We start from the raw sequence: 21,474 nt of genomic DNA, 5'->3' as shown, positions 1-21,474 counted from the left end.
TTGCTTTGATCTTTTGGAGGAATTCAAAGAGGTTCTGGAAAATATTAATAGTATAAGTTGATGTTGTTGTTTCCATGGAGGAATACCTTATACAGTCAGCATCTCCAGCTCCTCTTATTCAGTTGTCTAAACTTAATCACAGCCAATATGTACAGATGTGAAATATGCTGGGTGAAGCAATAATTAATATTTTTCTATACCTTTTTTCTTTTATAGATAGATGGATTGGCAAAGTGATCAGTAACGAAAACAATTGGTAGTTGCATACCTATATCTTTAAAAAGGCACACAAACGGTCGAATGCTTTTAAAACACAAATAAACTGTGTGCTGCATTGATGATAAATAAAGACGGAGTGAACATGAACTTTTTGTCTGAATAAACCCAGTTTAATAGGGGCCTAGATATCACTATTAAAAAGGTTCCATAGACACTGTAGATATCACAGGTGAATATTACAAGGTGTTGGTTTGGCTGAAACAAACAACATCTGTGAACATTAGGCTGATACTAATTTTCAAAGTAGTTGCAGCCTGCCAAAATATGTGATTTCACAACATAAACTCATTAATGTTGATGGAAAATGTGATCTGGTCACATCTATGAAGTGTTTTCGTTGTTGCAGTTCAGTTTTACAGAAGCTTCCTTTTTAGAGACAGTGCTGCTGCCACCCACACACCATTCAGTCTGAAGCAGTATCAACATGCCTCCCCATATGGGAACAACAGGACACTGTGGTAACAGGACCCAACACTGCACCACAACAATATTTGCTTCTGCCTGCTTTTGCTTTTTCAGTCCATCTACCCGGATCAGCAGCAGAAGGCACAGAGGAAATGTTTCTAGTATTTTGTCCAGCTTTGAAATTGACTATTACCGAGTCACTGCCAATTATTGGTAATAGAAATAATCTTCTTTGCCGCTGAACTTCGGAGGAGGGGAAACTGCAAACATATTTATTCTGTTCACCTGTCTTTATGGGTTATTTAAACTCTATCTCATACAGAAAATACCTAACATATGAATTTCTGTAATGCATATATTTAATAAAGCAAATAAAGTGTTAATTAACATATATCATCAAATATGTGTTAACATCTTGTATTTCATCTTTCCCATGATACAAAGTGTATGAGAGGACTATTTATTATATGTTAAATGTAAAACCCTATTAAACAGATATTTAATGACAATAATAAAAAAAATATATTTATAGACCGTCACACATCGCAGCAAAATTCAAAAGAAAAATCAAATTACAGAACACAGCAACATTTTAACACAAATAAGCAAGATGAAGGAAAAAAAGAAACTTTAATTGACAGCTATAGGCTAAAAATCTTACGCCATATTCATGTTATGCTTATCTACCAGCTGATTATGTCATTGCTGCCAGTCAGAGAAAATGTTGATTATTGATGGATTATTATTCTATATACCACAGGCCTTTCTTTTTCTCTGAGGAGTGAGTGTGGACGTGAGAGTAATATAAAAAACGTCTCGAGAAAGGGAGTTCAGGTTTCCATAGAACACCCACAAATGATATTGCAGTTCAACTTGGAATGTGTGAGTAATAGATTTTCCCTTGAATGCATGCAAATAGTTTCAACATAACTATGGCAAATATGCTTGGTGTTCTGCTTTGGCCTGTAGGACAACAGAGGCCAAAATACGGACATGTTGTATAACACGTTTATTTCTAACAATTTATTTAAGTGAAATACGTCAATGCTTCATTGCACCCACCGAGCTGAGTGAGTGTATCATTCTGTATTTTGGCCACAACATGTTTTCTGTCTTGCCATATGCTGCCCCATATGACTGCTGCTACGTTGGGAGGCAGCGAGTTTGTGTGTGTGGATGTGCAAGCATGTGTGTTGGGGTACATGTGAGTGTGCGTTGTTATACTGTACCTCCCATGATTCCCCCAGAAGCCCACGCAACCAATGCTTGTGCACAAACACACTTAAGTTTGCACCCAGAAATGCAAACACACACACACACACACACACACACACACACACACACACACACACACACACACACACACAGACAAGCTAATGCTAATAAGCAGGCCCTGGCGGATGTCCACGCTGTTTTCTGCGGGCAGATAACACCAGGCACAATGGCACTCAGTTGCCAGAGCCTGGAACTCATTTTCCTCTTTACACCAAGCTGCTTTAGCCTGTACAAATTAGGGCCATTATGAAAACATAGCCTCCCCTTGTGACTGCTGGAAAACTGTTTACACATATCTACAATATGCTAATACTGCGTGGGTGTAACAGTTTTTGTTGCATGCTCCAAAACTCGCCCACCCCTCCAACTGTTCTCCATGTGGCTAACAGCATGCAAAAGCTGAAAGATGAACGTGGACCTCAGCTGATGCCTCTGCCTCTTAGGAAGTGGAGTACAATGCAGAACTGGGTCGTGATTGTCTTGTCGTACTGCAGTCAGGGTCTGACATCACGTTGTTAATGCTGCGGATGTGATGCTCATCAGAACCACAGTGGCAAGGTTAGTGGTACAGGTTGCCCTGCACACTCAGCTACACTTGTGTTTGTTTGTGAATGGATCAACTGAGCTGGAAGAGAGCAGGATCAAGGGTTTGCTTGTGATGCAGAGTTTTGAGCAAAATATTCCCAGCAAATATTTGTTTCAATTCTATCTCTTCAACATACACAGCTTACCTAGGCACATCTTCCACATCTTGAGGGGAGTGATTCCATATGGTTCTTCCTTTTATTAAACTATTGTAGCTCTGTGATCAGGTCCATCATGCTATGACAATTGTGTTTTATTGGGTCCCTCTGTCTGTGCACACATGATTTCTATCAATCTTCTATCTGGCCCCAAACATAGATGGGAGATACCCACTCTTTCACAATTATTATGAACTCAGGTGCACCACAAGGAGGAAGCGTTGGTCCTCTGTTTTCATGATGTTGTCACTTGAACCTTCTCTGTCTCCTATTTGATTTTAAAACCCATTTCTGTTTCTCCTTAGTGTAGCCCCAGAGTACTCTCTGTGGTGTTTCCTCTTTTCTGTTGCCAGAACCAAATATTTGCCTTTACTCTTCAGAATAGATGTGTTTCATGTGAAGGCTTTTGCAAGTTGCCTACAAAAATGTTTTCTTCCACTGCCATTTCTTTTACTAGGTTGTTTAAAGTTTCAGCATCACTCCATAGTTTAGGATTTAGGTGTTGGTGCCTGCTAGGGGTTTGCACTGAAGGGCCATTAAAACCATTTGAAAGGAGGAGTAACATCAGCTCTCTGTCCACATAAACCGATACAATCTACCAAATAACCACAACAACTTCAACAGAAAAAATGTCAGTTAGTGTATAAAACTAATGCTCAGTGGCGATAAAAACTTGTTGCCCCATAATTAATCAAATTCAAATATTTTCTGGAGGGACAACAGTAGCTAACAAAGGACAGACAGTGCAGTCAAATACACTAACACACACCAACACAGCGACAGGTTGTCAGTGAAATCAAAGAAGCTTAACTTTGTGCATATACAGCTTGGACATCTTAACAGCTTGTGGCTTTTATTTCTTGGTAAACTGGTGGTTGTTTCATTTCAAACTTCAAAGTCTGTGAGAAGGAGAGCCAGCCATCTGTGCCTCTCCTCTCTCCTGCCAGCAGTCCTGTATGTTTTCTATAGACTGCTGTTACAACAGCATATAACAATGTCAAGCCACGATCACAGAGCTTCCCTCTACTTCAAAGCACAGCATTTTAAAATTTAGATTCAGTGATAGAAGCCATGTGCAGCTGGGTTTTGCCCATTAAGGCTGTGGTAATGAATGTTACTTATGGAGAATCAAAACTATGTTATTGCAGGAGAGACAAAACGGCCACTGTTATGATTATAACCATAACAGCATGCTGTTTGAATACAGTGAATAAATATAGTTTTCCTCAACATGTCCGCTGCTCACTTGGTTATTTACACAACATTTTGAAGTGAACTGTGCAGTGCAGCAGAATGTGACATCACAATCCCTGCCAGAGAATGCATAAGCCGCTTTACCCTTGCAAATCTGTGTGTATTACTAACATAGCTACTGACACACTTTATGTGATATAACACATTATCAATGGATGTTCCACATCACAGCAAAGGTGAGGCTCTCCAGGTGTTACCCCTGTGATGTATTTCGAGTTGGTGGAGTCCCTGCTGAGCAGTCTCAGAAAGACACACAAATACACAAACACACAAACACCACACACGGTGGTCAAGAAAGGCTCTATATAAAAAACAGACCATGTACATTATAAATTAAACAAAAAGGCAAGAAATATGGGAGCACATGAAAATAGGATGATATTGAATGAACACTCCATGAACATTCCAAGTCGCTGTATGAACATGGATATTCTAAACTTGAAATAATTCAACATTTCCCTATGACACATGCACACACAAACAGGAGTTCTAAAAGTACAGCATGTTCAATACATTTCTCACCCCCCATTCACACATACCTGACCTGTCTACCAGCTGTTGTCTGGAAAACAAGTATGGCTACAAAGATTACATCAATAAGTGTAAAATCACCGAAACATAAACATAAAAGGCAGAGTGAAAGCAGATAAAACACTCAGCGCTAGAAAACCAACCAGAGACATTTCCAATCCATTCAAACTGGCCAGATATTGGTTGAAACCCTTATTCTGCTTGCCAACATTAAAAGGAGTTTGGGCAGGGCAGCATGAAAAATCCTCCCAGCAAATAGATAAAAAGGCCCTTTAGGTATATAAAACCTGTTTCAAAAGTTAAGAAAGAGTTGGACTGTGACCACAAGCATAATAAGCTTACAATCACAACAACACCCAAATAAAATCAGTAGAAAAAATCTAAGTCTATTACTTCACATTAGCTGCAATGATTCCCCAGCGACCTTTCAACAATCATCTTTCAGATCAGATCAGATTCATGAATGTGCGGATGAAACTGACTGGGTGCACTGCTCATGTCTCAGAAGTGGTTCAGCTTCTGCGGCAGATGGGGGGGGGGGGGGGGGACATATGATGCTGTTACCCAAGATATTTGCGCATTCAACTTTAGTCCACATGGTTTGATGGTGGAGCAGAGCCAGGTTCAATGAAAGAATCATCTGTGGAAGGCCAAGGTTCAGATTGTACCAACTTCCGTCTTTGCCTCCTCTGCCTCCTCTGCCTCCTTTGCCTCCTTTGCCTCCTCTGACAATGGAGCTCTTCTTCTTTTTCAGGTAGAGTTTCTAGAAATTCACTTAATCCACCATTTCCGGAAAACTACCAATAGCTTATGTGGAGCACAAATCGCACTAAACTCAGACCCACTTCTTTTGTGGCGATGCCCAGTGGCAGACAGAACAACTTCCTCTCAACACTGATGATGTCATCAGTGCAATCACTGTTTGTGAAATGAAGGCAAAATGCTTGTCTATTGACACTTTAAAAGGAAATTCTTTGAGACTGTGGCTTTATCTATTCAATAAAAGATGTATCCTGCAGCAGCCCAGGCAGGATGTAATTATATCTCCAAAACCATCTAAAGCCAATGTTTCAGAAGGTAGAATTTCCTGTAACGTTGTTATCCATGTTTTAGACTTGAAACACAGAGAGAGAATTTTCATGGGAGACATACGTTATTTGTTGGTTATGTGATATCATATGTAAAAAATATGTCACTTTATCATGTATTATGGTCTCTAGATAAATGGAGAGGCTATAAACGATGTACTACAGCTGCTTGCAGCCAGTCACCTACTTCACAATTACAAAACATGCACGATATGAAACTTTAATCTACATTCATGAACAAATCATCTAAAATCATACATGAACTTGATGTATTTCTATTTTCCAGATCCTGGCTTGAGTTAATGAATTACTGCTGAGACCTTCTGCCACCTCATCCAGCTCACCATTCACTCTCATTGAATACATATACCCCTTCACTTTCCTGGTGGGATACAGCAATTTTACTGTCAGGAACACAATAAAACAAAACTAACATTGGTGAACAAATTTAACAGGACAAAAATAAAAGTGAGCTGGCAAAAGAATGAATGCATGTATTCCCCACCTCTCTCTCATACTGTTAGTTTATAAATTGGAGCAGAAAGCTTGAAAAATCGACCTGAAACTCACCATGACCACTCTTTAGTGACGCTGAAGGCCTGTACATGGAGATGGGTGGCGAGGAGCGGTGCCTCATCACATGCAGGTGATGTGGCTCAGCACGAGCATACGAAGCTGCTGCCACCCGTGATCTGCTGGTCACAGAGTTCTCTGAACTCCAAGACAGGGACATACCCTGCTTAGCAGACATGGCAATACATCCCAGAATCAGCCATACCACCCAGGTTTTCTGATAGAGGGCCAGGGAACCAGGGGCTTGGCAGCCAGGGGTCCCTTTCATGGGACCCCGTAAATATAGAGAACCCATGGGGCGCATGGCAGAAGGCAGAGCAATGCAAACAGACACGGAGTACAACAAAGTGTTCTACAGACCAAGGGCCTCATGATTGAGATAACCCCATAATAATAAAGACCAGCAGCCAGTCAGCACCTGGTGTTTCCAGACATGTCAATCCCACACCACTCAGAGAGGTGGCAAACTGAGTTTAGACAACCACAGACAAAGGAAAAAAACTGAACCCGAGAGAAAATCTCACAATTGTCTAACATGCATTCTTTCCTGAAGATGACTAGAACTACAGAGAGAGGAAGAATGGGAACATCTTGCCTGCTGCTCTGCATAGGACATATGGCTCAGCCTTTGAAGCCATTTGTTAGCTCACTGCTGTCCCTCATGCACTCCACTCTACTCACAGTCCTACATCTCTGCCTATCTTCACTTCTCCAATTCTCTCATCAAATCTCTCCGGGCAATCTCCCGAAACACATTCAGAGCCACAGAGAGAGGAAGAAATCCTCACTGTCTGATCCCTGCGCAAGTTGCAAAGTGACTTTACATAGAGAAAAGTCGTGAAACAGATTAATCCACCTCTCCGTCCACTTCGGAATGCTCCACTTGTTTGTCTTTCAATTTCAGTTTCTGAAGACTTTACAGGCATCCATTAAAAAAATCACGGTTTGTCAAGAGCAAGAAATGAAAAAAAAAAAATCTTTAATTTGCCCTTGGTGTCCGAGACTTCTTTTGAAGTATATGCTCACTCTCGTCACACGCACTTCAACAGTGAAACGACAGACGATCTGGAAGCCAGAAGAGCTGGAGCAAGAGTGAGGGAGCAAGAGAGAAAGACGGAGAGGAGAGAGAGAGAGAGAGAGAGAGAGAGAGAGAGAGAGAGAGAGAGAGAGAGAGAGAGAGAGAGAGAGAGAGAGAGAGAGAGAGAGAGAGAGAGAGAGAGAGAGAATGGGAGAGGGAGGGACCGCACTGGTGGTGGGGACAGGGGAATGTTAAGGCAAATAGAAATTGAGAAGTGAGCAGTCTGATGCAAATGTTGACAGAGACAGTAAAGATAGTGAACTGGATACAGAGATGAATTAAATGAGTGAAGACACAATACTCCAAAACTCAGTGCATCATAGAGAGGAAGAATATAAATGAGAATCCAAAATAAAATAATAGTGAAAGGGGACCACACAGAGGATAGAGAGAGAGTTTATATGCAGGCAGTATCTCAGCACTATGAGTGACCAGAAGCAGAGAGACGTGTGAACTAAATTCAGACTGAACAACAACAGTTTGAGGCTTCTGAAATCAGTGGACACACAACCCGTGAGAAACTAATTACTAGTAGTTTAAGCTGTTTACAGGCATGTACTCCAGAGAATGTCCTTATAATTGTGTCTGGACTTTCTCCAGAATTTGCCTTCACACATGAGCAATGCAGCAGGACAATCTCCATTCTTACGTGTTCACAGCAACGAAAAAATCTCCAGAGCGTTCAGGCGAGGGGTAGCACAGCACGCAGGGGCAGGATGTGATGTATGAATTCCGCTGCAGGGATCATTGTTTCACAGCGCATTGACAGCGGAGTTGGTCTGTATCACCATAAGGTCTCGAATTTCATTGTCATTCTGAGTTGACATCTTCCTCTGTGTCTTTTATTTGTCTGACACCTCTTTTTCATCCTTTTTAGTTTTCTGTCTGCCGCGTGTTTGAAATATCATCAACTCGCCCCCTCGCTCACGGTGAATCATCTGGAGGATCACCTGATGTATTCTAATATTTTTGAGGGATTTTTTTGACCATCCTCACACATTTCTGTATATTATATATAGTGTATATTACATTGTATTTGTACACCATCAAGAGAATAGTGCCTGATACATTTCAAGGCATACTCCCTTCTCTCTCCAAGCAGTACCCAAGGTCAGGTTATAGATAAAGGGCCAACCACCAGTACATTGTAGTGTCTTTGCTGAGGGACATTCATATCTAACTCAGATGTACAGTCAGAGAGGCACCATCTCTAACTCTTTTGCGTATTTCACCAGTGGCAAGCAAGATGACACAATGTGACTTAAGAATGCAAACTTGAGACTTAACTATCTAATAGGATGCTAACACCTACACCTCTGTTGGCATTTTGTATATTGTTCTACGTTCTGGTCTCATAAGACATCATCTTCCAGGAAACTTCCATAACACATATGACAGGAGAACCTCCGGAGAATGACTCAGACATTTGCTTTCTCCCTTGCAACCCCTGTGAATAATTTCAGGAGATTATCCAGAGTTAAGTGCATGTCTGAAAGCAATTTTAAAGTTATAGACAACACCTACTCCAACCACGTAGAAAGCCATTCAGGTATTGAATTAATCAAATATAATACCAGGAATTTAAATCCAGATGTGCTTAAACCTTCAAATGAAAATGTGAAGTGATTTTTTTTTTCCAGGGGTCACGTCCTGATAAAGAATTTGTCAAAGGGCTGTTTCAGACTGTGTTAGTATAAACAAGAACAAATCAAATGGCAACTGAATGTAGACAACCTACTTTGCGAAAGCTACTAAATTTAATTTTCAATTTGAAATTGACAAGTACATAGAGATGAACATGAAATGATCTGATGAAAGTAAGAGAACAGTGACATCCAGGGACTAAAATGGCAGCAGGGAAGTGACAGCAGAATGATGGGACAGGAACGCCCTTTGTTTCTACTGCTTTTACTAAGCTCTACCTGACATCACAGCAGTCAAATCATGTTGTGTCTGTGGACACCAACTAATGTCTCAGAGTCTCCCAAAATAGTAAATTACCAAAGCTAAGAATCCTGAGGGCTGTTGATACTCATGCCAGTAATAGAATAATGGCTGAAAATTAAATCAGGCCAGTGTTCCTGTTGCTATTTCGAGTAAAGCTTTTGCACAGTAACTCTTACCAGCAGGAGAGCAGCCACCACAAAATCAGGCAGAAGCATAAATGGAAGCATAAATGATCCATTCAGTTTGGAAATATTCAACCATGATTGTACATGTGTTATTCAAAGTCGACGTCCTCTGATTTTGTGCTTGTGATTACATACTATTATTTTGTAGCAAAAAAAAAACATACTGACATATTATAGAGTGGATGTGTGCTTAGTCTGTGTTTAAATGGATCAGTGACATTTATCTATTTTTTCCCAACATTCAGAATTGCCAGGTGAAGTATCACAGTTCAGGTAGGCAGAGACGTTTTTTTCCCGGCATTAATTCTGATGATAACAATAATGTATGCAGCTCCACAACATGAGGACAGAGAAGCAGAGAATAGGTGCAATTTAAAAAAGAGTGGAAAGCCAATCACTTTTGAAGTTCAGTATCGTGAAAACAACCCAGCATTGTGAGACAAGTTCATGTTCTTTATTAAAACAATTAAAGCGGCTCGTCTTGCACATGCCCTCTCACTCACATGCACAGTTCCTGCTTATAGGTTTCACTGGCTTATTCTCTCTTTTCATACAACCACAGCCTGACGCTGGCCGTGAGCCAATCACCTGTAAGCTTTTAAAGTATAAAATGTTCTCTCCTCCTGCTTCATCAGACGTCCCATCTTCATGCTCCATTCATCATCTAATCAGGACCTAATCAGTAGGAGGCTTCAGTCGTGTCCTACTTCCTGCTGGGGTCCAAGTGCAAATGACTATATGTCAGTTTATGATAAATTTGATTTTATACAAACTTAATCACTCTCCATCGTTTCTGTTTAAGCCTCTCCTCTTTGAAATGTGATATCAGATCACCTGATTCACTTATGTGCATTAACCATAGACTCTGTATGAGAAGCCAAAATATGCAGTTTATTGTTGCTGTCATTTTGGTCTAGTGACATCCTCTGGAGCCAGAGTTTGTGCAGCAGTGATCGTGGTGTGGAGCCACGGTATCGAGGTCCCCCTATTACATAGGCTTGACCAATCTTGAGTCAGTCTCAGCTGTCAATCATTTCAATCCTTGCTGTTTTAGCATCAAATAACACTTGAATGTAATTTGAATCAGTGTGGTTCAAACTACCTAAACTGCAAACACATTTGGAATAAATATATTTAGCATTAATTTTGACTGTTTAGTTTGGGCCATGTCCCATCTGGAATGAAGACCATGATTTCTGATTTATATTCTCACTGGTCTTTTTTAGTATCGATGTTGATATGTAACTTAAATAATGTTGTCACTATTGCATCAGCTCACAGTACACTTTGACAACAGTGTATTGCAGCAGCAGCCCACAGCATTTTCACAACGTCTACGCAGTGAATAACATTTACCTTCACCTTTGACCTTCACATGGAGTTATAATCCCGTCAGTGATGTGACACCACAGCTAAATCTATTATTACTCCTGTGGTGGGGTAGAATTTTGAATTTCTACTGTATTGGCTCCAGCTTATGCCCCCTGGTCAGGTCGTTAAAATAAATTGTAAAGTGTTAACATCAATTTGCCATGATGCTCCTAACCAAGGGAACCAAAATGCAGAGAGACTTAAAGACCATGAAGACAGGCAGCGACTTTACTTCGAAATGATGTCAGTGCTAGAGTAATCCTATTAGCTCTCTTCGTATTGTTGCTCAGTCACTGGATTTACTACTTTGCCCTTGAAAAAAAATCTTTCTCCTCCAGAACAGAACCACCAAGATGCAAGTCTTCCATGTTGCAGTTTTTGTCTTATCATTATTGTGTGATTTATTAACATATTTATTTTGATTGTTGGGAGTTCTACGATTTATTTTGTTTTTTTCATCATTTGGGTGACTCATTTAGGGTCCTTCACATGGCATGGATGTAGGCAGGGAATTAGAATAAACCTAACATATACAAAAAAAAATGAACATGAGCAGGACTTTGTTCAGCCAAGACAAAAATACCTTGTACCTAAAGAGGAGCTTTCTGTTGCATAGATGTAGAGTGGCTATAAACACTAGGACACAGACCATAAAACTGCAATTGACTGGTCCCCAAAACACCAGTAACCTCTTTCACTGCTGATGCAATAAACATCAAACTGTATGGTGAGAGGCACTAAAGTACAGTGGAGCGGCTCAAAACAAACCCCTGATTCAGATGTTACAAGAAGCTTTTGTATAAAACTATTTAAAACTAGTTCTTCTATAATTCTTCATATTGAACTATTCAAACCTATTAACCAATTTCATATTTTATATTGCAACTTATTCAAATATTTATTTTCTCCGGCCTACACTCATTTATAAACACTTATTTACAATATGATGTAGCTGTACGTTGAACGGGCGCTTAAAAACATCACAGCTCCAATCTTTAAAAATGTAATGGAATACCATGTCAAATCTCACTTGTATACAAGTGGGCTCTTCAGTTTTGTGAAGGATTCTTAAGCAGACCTCAAGAAGCTAAATCCACTGTAATTAAGGTCTTAGTTAAATGAAATGAAAATGTTAGGTCAGAACAAAGCATAAGCAACTTTTAAGTATGAGTGTCAAACCATAAATGTGAACAGTTTATTAAACTGTGTTTTGCATTAAATGTGTCCGAGATCAACAACCGACTGAGACACCACGATGTCTGTCCAGACTTGGTCACTTAAACAAGAGAAACCGCCATACTTCTATCCCACAGTGCAGATTCCATTTCATCAAGATGAATACAATTCAATCACTAACATATTCTGTTGTTTTTCTCTGGTCTTTGTGCCTTCACAGCACAAAGACTTCACAGCATGTGCTGTGCTGAGAATCTCTCAATTCATCACCACAGTTTCTCTGGCAATCAGAAGCTGCAGAGAAGCATAGGGTTATCCAGGCAAGTGCTGCGGAAAATCGATCAGGCCACTGAACCGTGGAGGCCTGCCTCTGCCTCTGCCTCGCTGTGAGCCCGGGGAGTAGAGTCGAGTGATTCAAAATAAAACCTCTGCGCAAAAGACAAACTGCATTAAGACTGTGTTGCTCAAAATACCACAGAGGAGTCAGTGAAGTTGTCCACTTTGTGCTCTGTATTAAGAATTCCCTCAATGCTCTCTTGCTCACAACTTTTTAAAGTTTAAGTGAGTGACAGGGGAAAAATAAGGGATCTGGAATACAGGAGGTTTTATATGGCTGAGACAGATCCACAGGGTGGAGGGTTGAAGTACCTAACATTCACTTTACAGAGACGAAATACAGCAGCAAATCCTTACTCTATTCAGCTTTTTAGAAAATAAATACTTATCAAACTATTGAAACATTTTCTGTCAATTAAAGTATTGACTAATTGATTAATTTCCCACTAAATCTAAAAAAAAACATTTTACAGCCAGAGGACGACAACACAGAACACTGAAATTTCAGCTTTAAATAAAGAGAGGCATGAGGAAAGACTTGGTTTCTTTACCACTTGTGTCAATTTAAGGGTAAATGTGCTCGGGGAGCTACAACAGCCTCATGGCCCAATGTTCAATGCTTCAATTCAAGTCCCCATCTCAGTCGCTTTTCATTTTTTGAGGAGTTCAAAAAGTTTTTTGGGCATCTGGGCTCGAAAGAAAGTCCGAGCTTTCAGGGGAACAAGTGCAAACTGTGATATAATCAGTTCAGTAAAATTATGAAAAATGAAGAAAAGATTGATTTTAAAAACTACACCTGGTGAAAAAAACTTCTACTTCCTTGGGGAACAAACCTGGTACATTGAGCTGGCTTCTAATTACAGTAATTTTTGTCAGGGACCTAGTACAACCCAAAATATTCATCTCATGCAAACTATACCAGATTTAGCTACCAGCTAATTCCTATCTGTAGCGCCTGGGCAGGTAGAATAATTCAGCTTCCTGTTTGCATTGCAGTGAAAAAGTAAGTTTTGCAAAAAAAGGGTAAAATCCCACCTTTGCTCTAAACTCTTCCACATGTTGAGACAACGCTCTTTGTCTTTGTGGATCCTGTGGAATGTCCTTGGTTTTGTCTCCACTCGTGAGAAATAATCAGAGGACGTCCTCTTGCTATAAACAACAAGTTAATTCAGAACGGGTCTAAATCTCTCAGGTGGCTGTTGATACCAACACAACAGTTCCATTAAAGTAAAATTAAGTGCCACAAAGACGGTGCCTCAGCAGAAATATACAGCGAAGCCTGTCACATTAACATAAAGCATGCCCTTCAGAAATTATTATACTTCCTAATCTCAGGAACGCTCAAATGCAGCAGAGCACAAATGACCTGTCCAGTGTGATGCATGGATGTTTTTTTTTTAACCCACTGACGAATTCCAGCTTCCCCTGTCCTCCCCTCTCTTACTCTTTATTTCTTGCTCTCCTCCTTCTTCACCTCTTGTGGAAGAACAGTGAGATGTAAAGCCAAGGCAGCAGCCGAGGCAAATGAAGGTCAACAAACCCATAATCCTGCAGTTATCAAAAGTGTATTAACATGCAGACGTTCCTTCTCTTCTTACACTACTAAGAAGAAATCAGAGCACATCAGCCTCTCCGTTTCTAACCTTTCTGCACCATCCAGGGAGAGGATGGAAAACACACTAAGAACAATATAATGACACAAAGCTTCATCTATAGCCTGTTATCAAGTCTATTGTCAATCTATTGTTCACTTAGATCAGTGGTCAACCTTTTTGACAATAAGTGCCCATGTGAAATGTTCTTGTTAATTTCTGTGCCATATTATTGACATTACTGAACCACATTGATATTTCCAACAGACATGTCATTTGATAAAATTCCCTTTTGACTACATATAGAACAACACTTTAAAGAAACATGTTTATCTCATTCTGATTGCAATAATAAATTTGTCATTAACCCCACCAACCGCACTCATTTTCAGAATTTTGAAAGCTTGTTTAAGTGGCATGGTGTTTGGCAGTGGAAAAGACTTTGAGAGAGTTGACTTGCTTCCAATACCTGGACACTGCACGTTTGATTGATTCTCCCTTGTCTGCCTGCTCTTTGAAACTTCTTTCGTGCTTTGTCTCAAAGTGGCGCTTAACACTGGACGTTCGATAAACAACATTTTCACAACATAACGTGCACACAGCACAGTACTTATGAAAAACAATAATTACTATTAAATTTGATTGGATTATAATTGGAAATGTGTCCCAGTCCTTCTAGTAGATGACAGGATATGTTACCAAATAAGTAAATAACAGCCGGTGGCACTAGAGGATGCTTGGGGTATGGTAAAGGCCATTAAGATTGTCTTTACCAAATTTTAACCCAATGCAGACATTGACTATATTCACATACACAGCAATATTGCAATAAAAACTGCCATGTAAACAGTGTTTTCTGATTACCATAACCTAAATATGGTCATACTCTAGATAAGAAACAATACTTTATTAATTCAGCGTTCAATTTAGTGACAACCAGAGGTAAACTTGCAAGTTGCAGCTGAATATCCCTCACTTCTCCCTCCCCTTCCAAACATAAAAGATACCCTGTGTTAACCTTCAGTTGTCATAAAAACGCAAAAGGTATTTAGTTTGTCCTGTCTGGACTACTGTAGAAAACATGGCGGCCTCCTTAGAGCGGACCCATGTACCTCAGACATTAAACAATCCTAGGTTGGGGTTTTAAAACTGGAATAATCAGGCTTTGCTCTGTAACAAATGACCAGGGATTTAATTGGAATATTCTGTTAGCAATTCATGTAAACACCATATTCTAAATAATTTCTTATTCTGAATAAGGACAATAGAGTATTGGTGTCCATGTTAACATAGTCAATGATGTATTTGTATAGATAAGTAAAAACAGCTAACACAGGAAAAGTCAACAGGTTATTAAAGTAATTAAGATTTATCATTTGCTGAGCACGAGTATGTTCACAAAATTTCATAGCTTTCCATGCAACGTTGAGCGAAACACTAAACACATAAAAATCATTAACGTCATGGTGGCAGGGATCATCAAAGTCAAAGACATCTTCTGGGGACCATGACTGTATGTGGAAAACTACATGACAGAAACAATAGCATAGTTGGTGAGATATTATTGAGGAAAACTGAATTAGTGGCCACACTGACATTGCTATCACTAGAGACACAGTAACAGCAGTCAGGTGGAGCCATGGTTCAGTCATCAGCGTGAAATAAAGTTAGGTTTTGTTATCTACAACAGCTGTTATTTAATTTAAAGCCATTTGATCTAGATTGTGAATCCTTTTCAGAAATTCAGAGTACAAAAACATGAACATTGCTTAAATCCTTGCCATCCCAATGAGCTGTTTTGCTCTTCAAAGCCCATATTGGAATTGTTTTCACTTAAATTTGATAGGGTATGTTTACAGTGCAGCTCTGATGGTCAGGGTAAGGATGTGGAGACTGGTGGATCGATTGGAATGATCTAGCACAGAGCCGGACAATTATAAAGACCAGTGAAAGGGAAAATAGACTCCCTGTCATCCTGCTGATTGCTGTTATCGTCTGCCTGACCACTCGCTTGTGACCAGCCCACCCCAATCAATGCCCAGCGAAGAAAATCCGGAAAGACCCCCGCCCCCGTCTCACACACACATGCACACACACCTACCACGTCAAATGTTCATATCAACACTGAATTCCAGCAAAGTTATTATTTGATGGAATTAATTTGTACAGATATCAATGATTGGTGTGATGAATGTTCTGGGTAACAGCTATAGTGCAAAACTAATTCAACTGTTTTGTGTGACAAAAGCTACTTGATATTCAAGAATTTTTCTTCTACCCATACCGGGAATTTAGGTCTGGTAGTTACTTTACAATCTCTAAAGGCCGGCGCATGCTTCTGCGTTTTCACGGGAACGGAGACGCAAGAGCCCTTCCGGGCCCCTCACGGCCCTTCCTACGTCCTTACGTGCGTCGGCCAATTTTTCTAACTAGACGGCAAAGCCCCGCAAGCGTCACCCGGCCGCGAGGGCTGTGATTGGTCTGCTGACTACATCATTTCCGGAGTCGCATTTCCGGTTCATGCCCGGAAACCACGGAAGATTTAGAAGAACGAATATGGACCAGATAGAAGAGCACTCGGCAGAAGAGATCCGACACTATGTCAACTAGTATAACCCGTCACTAACCGGCGGAAAAAGGCTCTGCGGAGCCGCCGTGGCGATGTAAATAAATCGCTCTTCTTCGTGCAACACACGAAGAAGAGCCGGCTTCGACAAAAAACATTACTGCGCCTAGTGTTCTGGCGGGGAATTGCATGGCAACACGCGCAACGGTTGGGGAACCATAAATGACGAGTCCTGCGTTACAGCTGCGTGTCTGCGGGCCCCTGACGACGCAGAAGCATGCGCCGGCCTTAAGGAGTGACACTTTATGTTGTTGGTCCTGTCACAACTCCCCTGCCTGCATCATTTATACTGGAATATTTCCATGTGAGTAGTTTGAAATTCATGTACTTTTGGTTTCAGACATACCAAAATATTAGTAGAATCTTGGATGAAGTAACTGGCTGAATGATACCTGATGGTGGTATAAATGCTAAGCTAATGACAGTAACATTAATAACACTACGATACCCTGTTCATAGCTAGGAAAAATGAATAGTGAAAGAAAATACTTTCAGTAAGACTGAAATGCATCGGTACGAGTGATGTAGCGATATCTCATGGTTAAACACCAAAATAGGCAGAAAGTTGGGCAAATGTATTTTCTACTCTAATATTGATTGGCAATGGTTGTTGTGGCCTGAGAGAACAAAACAGATTTAATATGGGCATATAAATAACTGCATCCACAGTTAGTTTGGACGTGCTTAATGAGCAGACACATCTGTCTCTACTAAGCTACTTCAAACATTATCTGTAGGATGGTGGTTTACTTGCATCATCATCATCACTACACTGACTGTCTTCACTGACCAAGTCAGGTACTGCACACACTTCATGGTTCTTTTCCCAGTGCACACAGTGCTTGCTTTCCCCCTTCCTCAGTATTTTAATTGAATTTAATTGAATTCAGTCATATAAATCAATTGGGCCATAAATCTTGATTGGCAATACCTCTTTCCCCCTGCATATCCATGATTGATCCTCCCATTCACTTTCTGTTCAGAAAGACCAACACAAAAAATAATAAACGATTTCATTCTAGTCCCACGTGACGGCGCCCCACAACACTCTTAGCTGAGCTCACCCTGCTGTATTTCCTGTGCTGCGTTCACATCCATATTTCAGCGGCTGCTGGTCTGACCTGGGAGGTCGTTTACTCTCTTATTGCACCACTTCATCTTTTGTCAAACTCCTCATCATAAGCTCTGCGACAGACTTATGATGGATGAAAGCTCCAGCTCCAAGAGGTGTCCACCTCAGGTGGATCATGTTGCATGCATTATTAACAGAAGAAAAGGTCAGCAACACTGACCAGAGTCGCACACACAAGATTCAATGTATTTCTTATATCATTCATTGCAGTGTTAGGAATGCTCATGGTTATTTACCAGTTTTCTGACACCATAACTAAATCAAAAACTTTTGGTACTTCTATGGGAGGTCCAGTCCCTGGAGCACGTCTCTCTGCAGTGCATCTTAGTTTTCTCCCTCAAACATAAGAATCCCTCCTGCTCTATATGTCCCACAACATCAGCATCAAAGTACAACTTTTGTTTGCACTTAGTGGGCCATGAGTGAGGCATACTGACAAACCACACACACTACAACCAGCAGCCTAGACTTAACAGAACATCCATCTTCAAACAAGTTTATGCTGGACAGGGAATTTTTCTCCTGACCCATGTCCTGCACTAATCCATGTACTCTCGACAGAGCTAGTGAGAACACCAAACTAATGTAGTTCAATGATTTCTTGTAAAGAAGAAATGTTCAAGACTTGTAGAATGATGAGACAGGCAAGATTTGGAACCAGACAAAGCAATCGAATCTGTTAAATAATAGAGAGGAGTCCAAAGTCCAGAAAACAAGCCAATGAGTCAAAACTCAGGTAGAGCACGGTGAAGCTTTGTCTCAATTCAGCGGCGACATCCTGTGGAGGACCCAGTCTCTGCAGCTGACGTCGGTCATCTGGTCTGTTTAGGATCAGCTGTCTCAAACTGTATGCAGGACTGATATGTATTAGCCTTCATTTGGACTGCTACTGTACAGGCTTTATATTTGATTTAACCACTCACATATACATTTAGCATTATAGTCCTAATTAATTTGTCTGATATGTGGAATAAAAGAGACTAGAAAAATTACCCCTATATATCGTTTGTGAAAGCAAAGTATTACAAAACTTACTTAGATTTTATTGTTATGTGACTTTTAATGACTTTAGTGAATAAAATAGGAGCAAAGGAGGAAGTCAGGGGAATAAATATAAAGTGCACCAAAATTTGTTTGGAGGATGCTTGGAAAAGAGGGATTAGTTGCCAAAAACAGAGGAGATAAGTGTTATAATATAGGCTCTCCGAAACCTAACCAAGTAGTTCTTGTAGCTAAAAAGGCTTCACGATCATGATCAAATATGTTTACCTTGTTACCATGATAACGAAGGTCAGGTACACCTATTGCCCCTCGGTAGTTCTGATTCTAACCCTGTTTAGAAGACATTCAGCTCACCATAGGACTGTTGCTTTTTATTCAAAATATAAACATTCATCCTAATATGAGGGGAAACGTTTGTATTCTACCTGCAATGACCTTTTCAAATTCAAAATATAAAGTCTGGAATAGCTTTAGACCCTCTGAACCTTTTGTCTCCAGATCCAGTAGAGGTTGATTACTGTCAGCTTCGCCTATTTCATTCCCTTTTGATCTACCAGTAAAGTACGTCAGTAGTGTTAAATTGTTTTGTGATGAAAAAGCAACAAGCAAAACCCTCCTGAGCAGAAAATCAACCTGTTTGTCGACTTTTTCACTAACTGCCTTATTACAAATCTGTGGGCTCACATGTTAGCAAAAGTAGAGGAGGCACCACACACGAGCAGAGCAACGTCAAGTGTTAAACCTTATCGCATTCCATGTACACAGGGGTTTGATCTCATTCGACCACAATAGCTATGCTCTCTGCCTTTATTCTAACTTATCTCTAATATTTCCTATGAAAAACTGATACTTTGTTTCCGTGCACCCAGGATCTCCATGTCAGTCACGATGCACTGCAGCCTGCTCAACAGTTCCCTACAGCCAAGCCACAGCCACCAGCCACTCACTCTGCACTGCACTGACCTGCTGTTCAAATTGTCACATTTTCTTCATGTGACTACTTGCGGGCAGGTGGCTGCAGGTTTATCAGATCTGTTTCCACCTGCTGCTCCTGGAATGATATGACCACTGAGACTTAACCGTACTGTAAAACTGTCTTTTCCCCAGCCTCTTTAAATATCCTGCATTCATCTGAAGTGAGATCATTGACTCGGCAATGGGCCTGCTAATGAGACAATTATCGGTATAGTTAATCAAATAACCCAGGATGGCGTTAGTTTACTGAAGAGGCTGAGACACAGTGCTGCTTTTCAAATGTATCTCAGCTGGTAGAACACTGTCACTGCTGCTGCCAAGGTCAAATGCTCAACAGCTGAAGGCTGATATTTACAACACTGTGGCCTTAGTGGAAATACAATTCACTGTTCAGGAATTGGATGAGAAGGCAAAATGAGTAAACCTGAAATCAATCAAATCAAACACTTTAAAAACTGAAATCAATTTCTGTTCTGCAGTCTATAGGAGGTTTTGGAAGGATTGATGCATGCCTTGTGGAAGTAACACAAGGCATGTATTACAGACACACACACACACACACACACACACACACACACCCCCACACACACACACACACACAGACCCACTTAGATCTCCCTTTGAAACAGGCAGCTGTCTGTCTGTTGACACAGGGTTTCATGTGGCCCAGATGGTGTGCGTGTGAGAGAGAGAGAGTATACAGGGTGTGTGTTTCTTTTCTTGTAGAACCTTTGGCCAAGAAAAAGTTGATCTTCAAGTCAATTCACAGAAACGTGACTGCTCTGTGGGTGTCTGTGATAGTTTCATCTCAACCACTAAAAGCCTTCACATATATTGATGACCTATTTGTAGTTAAGCTGAGGGCTAATCACATTAGAAACTTTCTAACATCACTTAACCCTCCTGCGATATTTAATATGGCCGCAAGAGGTCGCCTAACAGTAAAACATACGTGCTATTATGTAAAACATAAAAAGCTGCTGTGTTGACGACCTACAGGCTTGATCTTTACAGAGGACAGTGTTGATTAACTGGATGCAGGCTACAAACTTCTCACAACTACTTTTACAAACATCAATTTACTGTATTCCTCCATGCACACAGTTATTTGCCAAGTGTGGCACTCAAATTCTATGTGCACCTACAACCAACTCACCCAGTCACCAGTTCCTCATGGGAAGAAAATAGGGCTACAGCTGCTTCAGATTGATGTGTGTTTGAGATGCTGGTGCAGGTCTTGGGGACTAATGGAATGAGACCAGGGGCTCAGAGCTGAATGTTAAAAGCCCTCTGGATGGACCAAAGCTTGTAAAATTTTTTTTTTTTTTATCATAGTACAGTCTCACGCCAACATTTTCAACCTTAAAATCCAGACTCTATCTATCCTCAGCATTCACTCTGCAGTAACGGTAACTGTCACTATAATGCTTTTTATATTGGAAGAATACACACAGTCTGGACTCAGTTTAACTCTACTTGTGTGATGTTTATAAAGTCCAGTTATTGTTTGTGCTTATAGAACTATTATGCTTTCACAACATCATCACAATATCCAATAAAATGTATTCATCATAATTATGTTTTCTTTTGTCCAAACTATTTTCTCAATTGTTATGTGGGTCAAAGTATAGCACTTAGCACAGGTCCACAGTTGTCAGTCTGTACAGCTCAGTGCACAATGCACAGAGATAGGCCACATGAGGAGGAAACTAGACAACACCATCCCATCTCCTTTTGTCAGTTGTGCTGATGTGACTTTATGGTGATTTTTCAATTTTCAGCACATTTTTAAACGACATGGCCACAGAGATGTGAGAGCAGAGGAAGCAGAGTTTTAACATGACTTCAAGATGATACTGAGAAAGTGCATCTATACACCTGCATCAGAAGACTAACACTCTGTGTA

General features: G+C 40.4%; 1 protein-coding gene across 8 annotated transcripts in view; it reads right to left on the bottom strand.

The window, feature by feature from the left end:
- The window catches only part of nrxn3a (neurexin 3a), a 157,347-nt gene that overhangs the window by 23,345 nt on the left and 112,528 nt on the right, over nt 1-21,474 (bottom strand). The window lies entirely within an intron of this gene.

This window comes from Limanda limanda, chromosome 12 (assembly GCF_963576545.1).
Source record: "Limanda limanda chromosome 12, fLimLim1.1, whole genome shotgun sequence".
Classification (NCBI taxonomy): Eukaryota; Metazoa; Chordata; class Actinopteri; order Pleuronectiformes; family Pleuronectidae; genus Limanda; species Limanda limanda.
Note: the sequence above shows the minus strand (reverse complement) of the source record. Positions and strands in the feature narration are given on the sequence as shown.